Below are 13,213 nucleotides of genomic sequence, written 5' to 3' on the forward strand. Positions count from 1 at the left end.
ATCTCCTATAGTTTTTCCATGATACACCCACTTCTGCCAGTCAGTGAGTGGTTTAGGGACTGACCCCTAAGCATCTGCACATATATGAGCTTTTTTTAACAGCCAGTAAGGGATTGTCTCACAGCTAATGAGGCCAATCTTGTTTTCAGACATTCATAGTCAGGCACCCCACAGCATTCTTCTGCCTCAGGTCTACACTTCTGCCATGTGCTGTGTTAAGTGGGGTTTTTTTGCCTGTTAAATCTGCTGAACCTCGTCACTTTCTTGATGGGAAAGAAGAAAGATGGGAAAGATGGCATCATGTTATTTTTCAGATTGTGCCTGAGCAGAAGAGTATTTGGTGTGTGCCACCTGCATCTATACAGGTGTAACACTTTTTTATCCCTTTTGTTTCTGAATTACTCTGATAACGGTGCTTGCATCGGTCACTGGGCTGATAGTTTTGCTGGACTGTCTGCAATGACTTGCAGAACTTTTTTAACTGATAGTAGGTATAGACATGATGGTGAGTCTAGAGTTAGATTTCTCCCTGTTTTGTTCTTGCTGACAATGAATTTTATTTTTCTTCTATGTCTTACATATGTGAAACCTTGAATGGTCCAGTTTCAAGTATTACAGAGATTTTAATGTACCATATGACAAGTTGGTTAAGACTAACAAAACTGGTAGAAACACTTCAAATTTTATTTTACACATCCTCAAACTGTTAATCCATTAAGATATTTACTCTAAACTGCATTATTTTATTTCTTACATTCCAGCAGAAGTTTTGATGACATTCTTATTGAGAATTATTGAGAACAATCTTTCTTACGAATAAATCAGTTAATTACAGAAGTGTGAGAAACTTTAAAAGCATATATTATCTGCTAATTTCAGTGAATCACAATTTTAGAAGTTTTGATCATCTATTGTAGTGCATATAATAGAATTTATATTGCTGACTCAAAAGTGAAAGGCTCTGATGAACCTCAACACTGTGCATTTTTCAGTTGAGCGGTTTCATAGATATTAATAAAATAAATTGGTCTTAAATTATTTATTTATGATGATCCACTATTAAAACACTTGAAACAACACTGACATCTGTTCCAACTTTTTTTGGTAGCCAAAATAATGCATTACTGTGCATGAATAACTCAGTGGTGTATGGCTCAGGTAACCAAAGGACACTCTCTAGGTGTGTCAAAGAGCAAGTTATGACAGCAGCTGTGTAAAGTTTGCTTTGAGCTTGTTCAACCAAATGATAACTTGAACAAAGTGCACCCACCATCAGAGGCAGCTAATGCCTGGCAGTGAAGCTGTTCACTCATTTGTTAAAAATGCCTAACTAACACCTAAACTGCAAATAACATGTATGTCAGTACTGCCACCTCATCTGTGTGTTTTACTAATTATCTACAAATCGAGTATTTTCTTACATTTGTAGAGATAATTCTTGATATTTATCTCATTTCTGGCAAAAAGTGGCAGTGTAGGAGTAACTGCTTTCAGATGATTTATCAAATTATGCTGCTTACACATGAATTAGATGGAATCAGCCTGGATTACATTTGCTCATGTTCATATTCATGACCTTCCAGTTGCTGAGTTTACAAACTTTCATAAACCAAAGACTACTTTCTAATTCAAATCAGTAGTGTGAAGGCCTGGAAAGTTCAGAAATGGGAAAGAACTTAAGAAAGTCAAAGACATATAGAAAGTGGCTGAGGTCCTTCAGTAGGTGGCACACTTCCCTCTCAATCAGTTGAGAAGGAAAGTATTTGCAGGATGCTTGGGGCGCTTGCCTGTGGGAAGATTCCAGGGATGCAAAACCAGGAAGGTAACCAATGTGGTTAGGAAGGTTCCCATGACATGTGCCAGAGGAGTTATGGAGATAGGATAATGTGGTGAAATTCTAGATAGCTGCAACTTAGTTAATGCAATTTTTCTTATCCAAAGTTCCCCCTGCCATTTTGAGATCTCTTCTTTACTCTGTTTTCAAGGTGTCACTACTCACTGTTAAGAGTGGCCTGCCCCTCTGCTCTCTCCAGCCCATACATTAAATTCTCTATGCATGAAGCACTGAAGGTTTCTTTCAATTGGAAGATGATGCAAAAGAGTTGCCTGTTTGAGAAGAATGCTAAATGAAAGGCTATCAGGGCTAATGGGAATAAAAATAGGTAAGCTATTAGAAAATTAAGTCACTTAATAGTCAGGTTATATATAACTCAGAAGTTGCTAAATCATGTCATGCTTTTGGCAGGCTCTTACTTCAGTTGTTCCTATAAAAAATGGGGCAGGGTGAGGGGGAGAACTGAGTCCAGTATAGAAAATTGCAAGAGCTAATACTTTATATTTAAAGATAAATAACCAGTGCTTGGTAACATGTTCCACTTGTCAGCAAGGCAAAATATTTTTTTAAATGCCTAAAAGTCTTTCAAAAACTTAATTGAATTGTGTTAAAAAGGACAAGCAAATAGAACCTGGCTATAGAACTTACAAGCTTTATTTATCTCACATGAGAAGTGCACATAATCCCTTGCCTGAGTTTCGAGTCAGCAGAGTAGATTTTCCTATTCAGCTAGTCAATTAGCTATGAAAAAAAATTAAAATGAGTAAAAGTAATCAAATTTTATTTAAAAAACAGTTTCCCAGGATTCACTGGCTTAAAAAATGTTCCCATGAAAGGGCATAATTTCAGAAAATTCTGCCTTTTTCATTTTTTCACCCTCTTCCAAGGTCAAGTGATGACATGTTATTATCAAGTAGTTGATGCACACAGCATGTTAGTTCTGCATCTGGAAATACTTTATGTGGAGAAAATCACTTTTTTTTTTTTTAAGGAAATCTCAAGATCGCAGAAAAATATTTTTCCTTCAGGAAATACAGCCATTTGTTCATTAGCAGGCAAACAGGACTCCCCTTCCTTTGGGCCCTCTGCCAGAGTTATTTACACACAGGCTTGTTCAAGCTAACCACCTTGGCTTGTGCTCCTTCACACCATTTGATACTGTATGAGATTGGAGCTGTTGTGCATAAAGGAGTGCTTCACTGTGACTCCTTTGTGTTCTGTGGAGGAGTCATGGGCACACTCCCCTATGAGGAAAGATTACCCTTGTTTACGTAGGAGAGTAGACAAACAAGATACAGCAGCCTGGATTCAAGGAACACATAGGAAGAGGTGTTGAGAGGGTGAAATGGCAGTGTCTTTTCCTCTTTTCTCATATGATAAGATGGCACTTGAGCAAAAGGAAAGCGATATGTACAAATGAGAAAGTGGAATGCTGTGGCAGGAAATGCATTTTATCATATTAAATGATATGTGAAACTTATAGCTTCTAGTTATCTCTGAGAAGAGCTTGAGATGGTCAGTAGAAGGTAGGTATCTCTTAAAGTAAAAAATCAGTTACCTGAATTAGTACTGCTCTTAAAATGGATGTTGTGATGTATTTGACACTCCAAGTAAAGTCAGAGGCAAATGCAGCCCTTTTAGTACTCTTGCCGACTCTTCTGATCCATCTGGGTCTCCCTTGTCACCCTCCTTGCTGGCCCCAGAGCCGCTGGGTATGCCCTCTCAGGCTCTCCATGTGTCCCTGGGAGGGACTGGTGGCTGGGACCCTCACTCTTGCAGGCTGTTCATCACCCAGCACCCAGCTCAGGGCCCTTCTCTCTCTGATGAGCAGAGAAACAGCAGGTCAGAAAAATGGGAGAAGGAATATGGGAGGAAACTCCTGTATAAACAAGGACAATGTGTTTTAAACATTACTGGTAGAAAACTCCTCATCTTTATTGATGAGGAAAGCCATTCACATAGATTCCCATAGATTTCCCATAGATTTTCTAATTTAATCAAACCTTAAGAAAGAGGATCTGAACAGCAAAATAACACCACTAATTTTGTTTTGCACTCCTACCCTCAGAGACTTTCAGAAAATTGGATACATTTGGTCAATTTTGTTTTACACTGCTCACAGTGAAATCAGTTAAGAGGTATCAATGCCTTATATAAAGGAATTGTCCCTTTTGCTGCAGTTCTATCTGTAGCAACTTTGTGAAGAATAGTAATGAGCTTGTGGGTACAGGTTTGGGGACGAAGTAATTTTTTCTTAAGAAAGGATGAATTCTTTTAAAATCATTAGCTATTTTAGGAATGAATGGTTGTTTAACATTTCAGTTCAACTGCATTATTATAGAAAAATTATGTAATGCTTTCTATTATCTACTTTGAGAGCAGCACAGTTTACAAAACTGATGGATTCTGTGTGCTCTGAGATCAAACCAAATTTTCAGAATAATTTATAGCATTTAATAATCTGTGAACATCATTGCTGAATATTATCATTGTATGTTGTGTTTGCTGTGAGCTGAAGCTGTCATGGCCAAGGTGCTTTCCAAGCATTAAGAATGACTTATTTTTTGATGAATCTGCAAAATCTATATTTAAATAACAGCTGTAAATCTTACATCTGAGACCTCCCTTAGTTATCTTCTTTGTTAGAGTGATAGTTTTATTAAATGCTGGGTGTAAACATAGAAAAAAAATCTAGGGGGAAATGACAGGATGGTATGAAGCAAGGACATCATCATTAAGTTATGTTGTTGCCATGAGTAGGCGAGAGAAAGTGATTCAGATGTCTGATGCCTCTCTGCGGAGTCAGTGGCAGGAGTCTGGGAGGAAAACTACCCTGGCATAGCAGCTGCAGTCCCCTGTGGGACAGTGCTCCTGCCTCCTGCTCCCCGTGGGAGGGGAAAGGGGCAGCGGTCGGGGATGAAGGTCAGTCTGTGCTCAGTTACACCCACTCCCCTATAACCGTGCACAAAGAGGGAGAGGGCTGAAGGAACCGTGTGAGGACTCCGTGCCTCTTTGGCTGGGGAGGTCTCCTCCAAGCTAAGGACCCTTGCAGCTGCAAGTTGTGCAGCCTGTCAAAACCTGCTCTGGAGCTTGAGCCAAACATATTTTGTGGAACAGTGAGGGTCTCTCTGTCAGCACAGGTATAGCTTCACTCTCTCCCCTGGAAACACCAATGTGCTGAAGAGTTGTAGCTCCAGCACATACCTTGTAGAGCCACAGTGAAGGAAATGGCTTTGGCTCAGATGGTGCAATACCAAGAGAATGTGGGAAAGCGCACACAGTATGGCTTCTTGAGGTAACCAATGTAATTGGAAAAATACCCTTATTTTGAAAGGCATTATGGAGAAGCATTTTTTTACTTTGCTTTGAGACTGATCGTAAACAAACTCCTATTTTGAACACTGAACCTTGTTGCTGTACCTTCTGTGACAGTAAAAATGAACTTCTGGAGTCTTGTGAGAAGGAGGAGAGAGGATGACAATGCAGGGCATACACAAAGAAGTCAAAGGTGCTGGTCAGGAGTCTGCAGCCTCCCAGAGGGGAAGATACTGGCAGCCATCGTTTGGGGGCAGAGATAAATGCTGCTCTTGTAGCAGGATGGGAAAACCTCAATTTGAAACAAATCCTAAGCACTCCCATTTCCTATTGACTTATTCTAACATGACATCAAATAAAGATCACAAGCCCAAAGTCAATATGTTTGCTCAGACAGAATAATTCCAGTCAAACAATACTCAGTGTCAGGAATGACAGTATCACACCAAAATCAGGAAAACAAAGACAGACGCATGTCATGGATGTAACAAGGAGCAAAACCCTCTTTGTTCAGCCCTCTCAGTATTGAACATGCTTGTAGGAGCAAGCCTCATTTGTAAAAGAAGTCATAATTTATCATGAAATTATGGTCACATCATCCTGTGCCTATATAACTTGAGGGAAACCCCAAGAAATCCTAAGAGTATCCTGCATCTCCTGAATTGAGCAAAATGAAGCACTATGAACCTGACTCAGAGGTCACAAAAATAAACAGGGGCCAAAGACCACGGTAGCATGAGATTTTTATTAATGGATTCTATGCCCTTTTATGTCCCTGTATTGCCAGCTCTGAGCACTGAGTTGTTATTAGTCCCTAAAAGATACATGAACAACTTAAAATTCTTAGCTACTAAAATTATGAAATAATGGTTTTATTTACTCTGGCATCTACCATAAGAACCATTGTTTTCAGGATTTATGTATAAACTTTTTCCTTTTCATCCACGAGACAGATTTTTTTCTTGATTTCAGTCAAAAGAATAATCTCAGATGCCAAGTATGACTTTCGATGTCACTGTGATGGTGCTGCGAGTTGGCATCACTTCAAATCAACTTCCAGTAACCTGTAAACGCGGCTGAATGGATTCCCCAAAAGAAAATTTACTCTGAAAAGGAAGCGAAGACCTGCTGTCAAAAACCCAGCGGGCTCCGGTGCCACGGGAAAGCCAAAGCAGGCGAGGCCAGGCAAGGGACCCCCGCACTGCCGGAGCGGCCGGGAGAGGGAACCAGCCGGTTGAGCTTCACTCTCCAAGCAGCCGTGGCAAATCTCAGGAATACAAACGCTGTTCCCCGGAATCGCGCTCAGGCTTAACTAACTCAAAGATAGTGTGAGCGGCAGGACCCGGGGCGTGTGTCGGTGCGGGACCAGGGCCAGGTTCTGCTTCGGCGAAGGCTCCGAAAACCCGTGCTGGGTTCCCGACCACCGCGGAAGGGCAGAGGGATGTCTCAAGGAAGCACGGGTACCGCCTCGCCCGGCCGGGAGGGAATTTCCCCTGCAGCGCCTCTCTGCCCCGGGGCCGGGGGCTGCTGCGGGAGAGCGACCCCTCCGCCGGCCCCGGCCCGGCCGAGCCCCTCCCGCCGCCCCGGGCGCTGCGGGCCCCCATTGGCCGCGGGCAGCCCCGTGAGCGGCGGCGGGGGCTGCGAGCCCCGTTACCCGGTGCGGCGCCGCGGCCGCCCGCGTCCCCCGCCCGCCCTCCCTCCCAGCGGCGCGGGTCGCTCCCGGGGCCGGCGCTTCGCTCCGCTCGGCCGCGGCGCTGGCGGCGGGCGGGTGTTGCAATAAATGCGTATGGCTGCGGCACAGCCCGGGGCGGCGCGGCGGGCTGCCTGCCCTCCGGGGCGGCGGCGAGCCCCGCCGGGCCGGCCCGCTGCGCGCCCCTCCTCCGGGCCCACGTGCTGAGGGTGAGCGAGGGTCGGGGTGGTCCCCGCCCGGGGGAGACCCGGGCTCCGCTGCACAGCCGGGGCCGGCGGCCGGCACGGGGAGCCCCGGCGGTGTATTGTTCTCCTTGACAGATAACGCGATCTCGGCCGGGCGAGAGCGAGGGGGTGGAGGGGCCGGGGGAGGGAGAGAAAGGAAGCGGAGGGAGGGGAGGGGGCAGGAGGATCCCGCGTCCTCGGAGGAAATTCTCAGGCCGGGAGGACGCACGGCTTGCGCACGGCAAGTCGGGACTGGCTCTCCTGGGAGTTCCCTCGGCGGGGAGGGGGAGGGGAGCGGCGATCTCCGCCGGCGGGGAGAGGCCGCGGCTTCGCCCTGCGAGGCCCTGCCTCCTCGGTGCGCGCCCTCCCCGGCGCGGAGCTCCCGCGGCTCCCGCCCCGCGCAGCTCCCAGGGCGGGCAGCGCCCAGCACCGCGCCCGGGAGCGCTCCCGCCGCCGCGCGGGGGGACCCGGTGACGTCACGGGCGGCGCGCTCCCCGCGCTCGCTCCGCGCTCGCCGCCCTGTAACTTCTGTTCTGGGAAGTGGTGCCAGGAATAGCCCGGCGGAGCCGCCTGCAGCGCGGAGCGCTCCCTCCCGCCGCGGCCAGGGCGGGCTGCGGCTCCCGGGCCTCCGCCTCTCCCCCGTGCAACACCAGCCCCTCCGCCACTGTCAGGGAGATGGTGATGAGCCTTTCCAAAAAGAGGGAGAGGAATGACCTGCCTTAAGATAAACGCGTGAAGCGGGCGCCCCTTGGCCGCTGGAATATCTCTGTCTGTCTTTATATATAAAGAAGCACCGCGAGCCGCCTCACTCCGGGCGAGCCCTTAGCAAAGGAGCAACACGAGCGCCCGGCGGGATCAGCAGCAGCAGCAACAACAACAACAAGGGCACCGGGAGGGCTTCCCTCCTTCCTCCTCGGTGATTTCCCAGGTGAGCAGCACCGGCTGCTGCGGGCAGCCCCCTCCTCCCTGCCCGCCGCTCATTCCCTGTCACCGGCACCAGCTGACAGCCGCGCCGGGGCGGCGGGGCTCGGGTGCGGGGCGCCGCGGGGCTGGGGTCGGGCCGCGGCAGGCAGGAGCGGGGGGGTCCGTGGCCGGCGCTCCGAGTGCCGCCCGGGGCTACGGGGGTAAATGGAGGGCAAGGCGGCGGGAGGGCGCCGGCGGGGGAAGCCGGCGGGGCTGTAAAACCGCCGGACCGGTAAGTCACCTCTGTGGCGGCGGCTCCGGGCGCTGGCAGGCACCGGCACCGTCCCCGGGGCACCACGGCCGGCGGCCCTTCCCGCTGAGCCGGCGCAGGAGGGGGACACGGCGGGGACAGGCCTTTGTCGGTGACACGCCGTTAGGAAATGTGGGGAATACCCGGCTTGTAAGTGTATGCAGATGAGGAGAAGGCTGCCTTGCGTAATCCCCTCCTGCGGCGGGGAATGGGCATGGTCACCGCCGGGGAGAGGCGCCCGCGGGGGGGCCGACCCGACGGGGCACTCAGCGCGGCCTCCGGCGCCCCGGGAGCGGATGGGGGGGCACCGAGGCAGGGGGGGCGCCCGGGGCCACCCGGCGCGGCGGAGGGCAGGGCGCCCGAGGGAGCGGAGGGAGGGGACGTGCCCCGGCTGCCAGCGCGTCCCCGCGGGGGTGCCGGACACGGGGGAAAGTGCGTGTATGTGCGGGGACACCCGGCACCGCGCCGGGGTGCGTGTGCGGGAGTGCGTGTGCGCGCTGCGCCGCGGTGACTGTTCCCTGAAGTGGGTGGGACGTTGGCCCGTTCCGGGAATGTTCCATGACGTGTAAACGCCACAGGAAGGGGGTTAACGAGGGGCTCGGCCGGGGCCGCCGCCGGGTCCCTCCCTTTCTCCCTCCCTCTGTCCCCCCGCCCGCCGGCGGGGCTGCCGCGGGGGCCGGCGGGGGCACGATCCCTTATGTAATGCGGGGTACGTGTGCGGCCGGCCGGGATTATGTAAGCGGCACATCCGCGCCTGTCGCATAGGATACACCACCGCACGCCGGCTCCGCGCCGGGAGGCGGGCAGGGACGGCGAGCTGCCCCGCCGCGTCCCCGCCGTGTCCCCGCCGTCGGGGTCAAGCGGCGGTGGGGGAGGCGGGGGAAAGCCCCGGGTTATCCCGGGTCATGCCCCGCAGCCCGCCCCGACCTTCCTGCCGGGGGCTGGCCCGGCGCACGGCCTTCCCCTCGTGAGAGGGAGCCCGAGGCGGAGGGGACGGAGGGTGGGTGGGTGGTGGTGTCCGGGCTCCCGGTGCTGGGTGTCCCCAAGAACTCCGGCCCGCGGAGGGGGGAAGCCGGGGGGAGGCCCCGCCGCCCCAGCGCGCCTGGCCCGGGGTCCCGGCCGGCCGCCGGCCAGCACATCTTGTCTCCGTGGGCAGGCGGCCGCGGCTCGCCCCGGGACAACGATAAACCTCCTCAGAGCTTAATTTCCCGGAAAAGGGTTCTGTTTTTCTTATTAGTTGGCACTAATGGTCAAACTTTTTTTTTTTAGAGTTTTTTTTTTTATATGATAGTTGCAGAAATGAAACTTCTGCTGAAACACTAAAGAGTTGGGGTTTTTTAGGCAATAGTTCTTAAAAAGCTTTTTAAACTAAAGTAATCGAAATACTAATGAGGTTCAGCAGAAACGTTTAGCTAAATAGTTTCTCTCGTCTCATTTTAAAGTGAAGCCTACTTTAATATTAAATCTCTCTGGGTTTGTACATTATTAAATAATAGAGGGGGCACTAAACGTTTTATGCTGACTGACTCAAGGGTGTCACTTTTTCTTTATTTTTTTTTCCTAATGAATTTATACTGAGAGCTATTACGAAAGAAGTAAACAAAGTGGTCAGGGTGGCAGAGGAGAAGCATTGCTGGCTAGGTCTGTATTTCTCTGCTTCCCGGAGCTGCGTGTGCGGGCGAGTGTTCGTGCAGCTCCCAGCGCAAGGGGGCTCCGGTCATCATCGTCAGGAGTTCTGGGGACACCGGGTAATTGGAGTAATTAATAGATTAAAGGAACTACTGGTCTAACGAGGTACAAATTCATTGGGCCCAGTTTTAAGTTCTGTTGTTGTTGTGGATTACCACTGACTACCAGAGGAATTTGATCCCCAGGTTATCAGGACGCAGTGTGGAATCCTCAATATTTTTGATAGTGAAGATGATATACAGACATGCTGAAAAAGTGCATCTGTTTTTCGAAGATAGGAGAGTCTCTGCCTGTTGGATTTGCAACACATGGACATATTTAGATAGATGCAGTATATCCTGGGGTTTATATTTATTTACACTTAGATATTAAATCTTTACTGATCCTTCCACTCAGGAGATATTTCTGAAACTTCAGGTATGGATTAGCTGAAACTTTCTTCAATATTTTTTTTGCTTGGTCTCATTTCTCAAAAAGTCAAGTGTTGTAGAATAGGCTGAGAGGGTTTTTTCACGTGAGTTTTAAGAAGTACTACTGTCATCTGCAAATGTGTTGAAGATTGCTGTGGTTTTCAGCTATGCAAAGGCAGCAGTAATACGGTACAAAATCAGTGTGCCATTACTTTTGTTGATCGAACAATCCGCATTTTTAATGTTTTGTATCTGTTGTGTTGATGTTTTTTTCCAATGGCTGTTGGGCATAGCAGTTTTCTACGTCCTGACTGAGGTGACTTCTTAAAACCTCACTGCTATGGATTAGGATAGAATCGAGCAGCACTTGTCCCAAAGCACAAATGTAGAGGACTTTTAACTGTGTATCTAAGTCCAATTGTGTGGCAACAGTGCAGAATGCTTCTTTATAAAGGCAGATTATTAGATTCTCAAGTGACTAGATTGCCTCATATGTGAGATCTGTTTACAAACCTTCTTGTTACTATGAAGACAAAACAGAGAGCCATATGCATTCATGTGGTCCTTGCTGAATAATGGTACATGTGTCTACTTGAGTGTTTGGCAGTATATCATGTTTAGTTTATGTGGTGGCACCCTACAAGGCTATTCTTTTTTGACTTTTAACTATTTCTACTACCATTGGCTGTACTTAGTTGTGCGAGCAAATTTATGACCCTGGTCTGCATGTTTGTAGCTAAGCAGGACATTTATTGTTGAGCATTTTGCCAAACTTCTTTGCTTATTCATTTATTTAGGTGCTTAAAAAAAAAAGAATAAAGGTGAATTGGATTTAAACAGAAGTGAAAGTAATGAGTACCATTTTGTATGTCCCTCTGCTCATCATTTTTGGTCAACAGCAAGGGGTAGTTACTGTTACTGCTTTTGTAGTTTAACCATATTGGGTAAGGTAGTGCGAATATAGGAGCTGTGTGCCTGGCTGAAGTGGTTTACTTAGTGAAACACTGCAATACTTACCCATCAAAGAGAAAAATGCTTGCTATTTAAGAGTGTTCCTGTGTACAAGTCATAGTAATGTATAAGTCACAGTAATATCACTTGGGTTATGAAATATGGCTTGCCATCCTTCAAATTTGAGTGTGGTGGGGTTTATAATAAGCTGTGGTTGGTTATATCGATAGTTATCTGTACAGCTCAGCAAGTACTACCTGCTTATAGTTGATTCTGCCTAAGGATTGCAGGTAAATTGCCAGAGCTGAGTACTGGCTTCCTCTGCCCCATCATGAATCAGGCCCATGAAAAGTTGGTTCTTCATGTCAATGTTCTTCACACAGGGTAAAGAGAAAATGTTTTATCCGTTTTACCTCAGACTGTCAGTATGTGGCTTTAAATTATTGGTCCTCCAAGCAGGAGGAATGCATAATTATTATTATTCTTACAGGTTAAAGGCTTCAGGAAGAGTTAATTGTTAATACTTTTGGAGTTGAACAGCAGTGTTGAGTGCAGAGGCTGCATACCTTTGTTATTTGAAAAAGGTCCGATAAGTTACAAGGAAACTGCTTTAAAAATTCTCTTATTTTAAAGAGGCAGGTTAATTTTCTCAAGATTTTTTAAACAGCATCTCTGAAGTAGCAAGCTACAGATTAAATATTTTTTTAGTTATTTGGCTTTCTTCTGTAGTTTAACCATTTGTTTGTTGAAGATTTTTTTGTTTGGTTGGGTGTTTTGGTTTTTTGTTTTTTCTTTTCTTTTTTTCCCCCTTCAATAAAATATCTAGCAGTTGCTGAAAAAGTGAAGAAACAGCAAGGGGAAGTGTAAGCTAGATGGAAAATACAGAATGGTATTTTTCACACATTCAGTCAGTAATTTGGGATGCTACATTTAAATAAAGCAGCACAGAATTATGATAGAACAATGAAAGTTTCAAGCTGGTTGTACCATTCTGATGCGAAATAGCAACTTTGCACAGCCTTTTTTCTCTTCTGGGTGCTTAAAAATTTTCGTAAGACTTTGCAACAATTCCCCTATTTCAGCAGGAAATATTAAAAAGCAGTTCATTGCAGCCATAATTTTAATTCTCAAGTGAAATTAGGACTTGTGAAAATGCTGGTCTGACAGCCTGAGAGAAAAAATCCACTGTAAATAGAAATATTAGACGTTTTTCCATGACAACCAAGTAGCAAGCCCCTGTTTAGACTTCAAGAAATCATTAGTGAAATTAAAGACTATATTAATGTCTGGAAACATCTGGGTGTTTTAAATATTTTTTCTTTTTACTAAAATAGCAAGTGGGAGGTACCATGGACATCTTATTTCACCATTCTGCTTTGTTCATAGATTAAACAATTGGCTTTACCCTCCTTACTCATTCGTAGTAGGTTGTCCCCAGTAAGCTTTGTCCCTGAGAACTCTCTTTCCCAAAGCTATGAGCCTGGAAAAGGTGCGGGAGGATATAGGTAGGGGGAACAATCTTATACAGTGTTTCAAAAGCCCCAGTGTAGAATAAGACATTAAAGTACCATATGCAATTTAGTCAGGAATCACTTGCCTTTTTCTATTGTCTTGTGATTAAATTCTTGCCATCGTTGATATGGTCTAAACATAAAAGCTTCTTCTTGCTCTGAGGAGGTATTGGGAATTTTGGGTGCTTGTTTTCATTTGTCTTTCAGGCACATTGTGTGCATCTGCAAAATGGTCACTCTGTTCTCTGTATGCCAGGGTAACTGCAGTGGGGTGTGGACCACTCTGGTTTTGGTTACAGTATTGCTTATGTTTCCGTATTTCCTTGTTCTGCTCTGGATGTGTCTCTTTTACTGTTTTTTGAACCTGGATATTGCC

General features: G+C 47.2%; 1 protein-coding gene and 1 long non-coding RNA gene across 5 annotated transcripts in view; one reads left to right on the plus strand and one right to left on the minus strand.

The window, feature by feature from the left end:
- Positions 1 to 2,598: 2,598 nt before the first annotated feature.
- On the minus strand, positions 2,599 to 3,766 carry LOC129119033 (uncharacterized). The gene is made up of 2 exons (XR_008534050.2): positions 3,393 to 3,766; positions 2,599 to 3,221 (listed from the first exon to the last, which is right to left on the minus strand). It is a non-coding gene; the product is annotated as an uncharacterized LOC129119033 (long non-coding RNA).
- Positions 3,767 to 7,629: 3,863 nt separating this feature from the next.
- HIVEP2 (HIVEP zinc finger 2) overlaps positions 7,630 to 13,213 on the plus strand; it is a 136,832-nt gene continuing 131,248 nt past the window's right edge. For 3 of the 4 annotated variants that reach the window (XM_054630738.2, XM_054630739.2, XM_054630746.2), the window contains exon 1: positions 7,630 to 7,991. The gene's annotated coding sequence lies outside the window, so the exon portion shown is untranslated. Of the gene's footprint in view, positions 7,992 to 10,174; positions 10,383 to 13,213 lie in introns of those variants that run through there. The other variant, XM_054630745.2, reaches the window with a different exon arrangement.

This window comes from Agelaius phoeniceus, chromosome 3 (genome assembly GCF_051311805.1).
Source record: "Agelaius phoeniceus isolate bAgePho1 chromosome 3, bAgePho1.hap1, whole genome shotgun sequence".
Lineage (NCBI taxonomy): Eukaryota > Metazoa > Chordata > Aves > Passeriformes > Icteridae > Agelaius > Agelaius phoeniceus.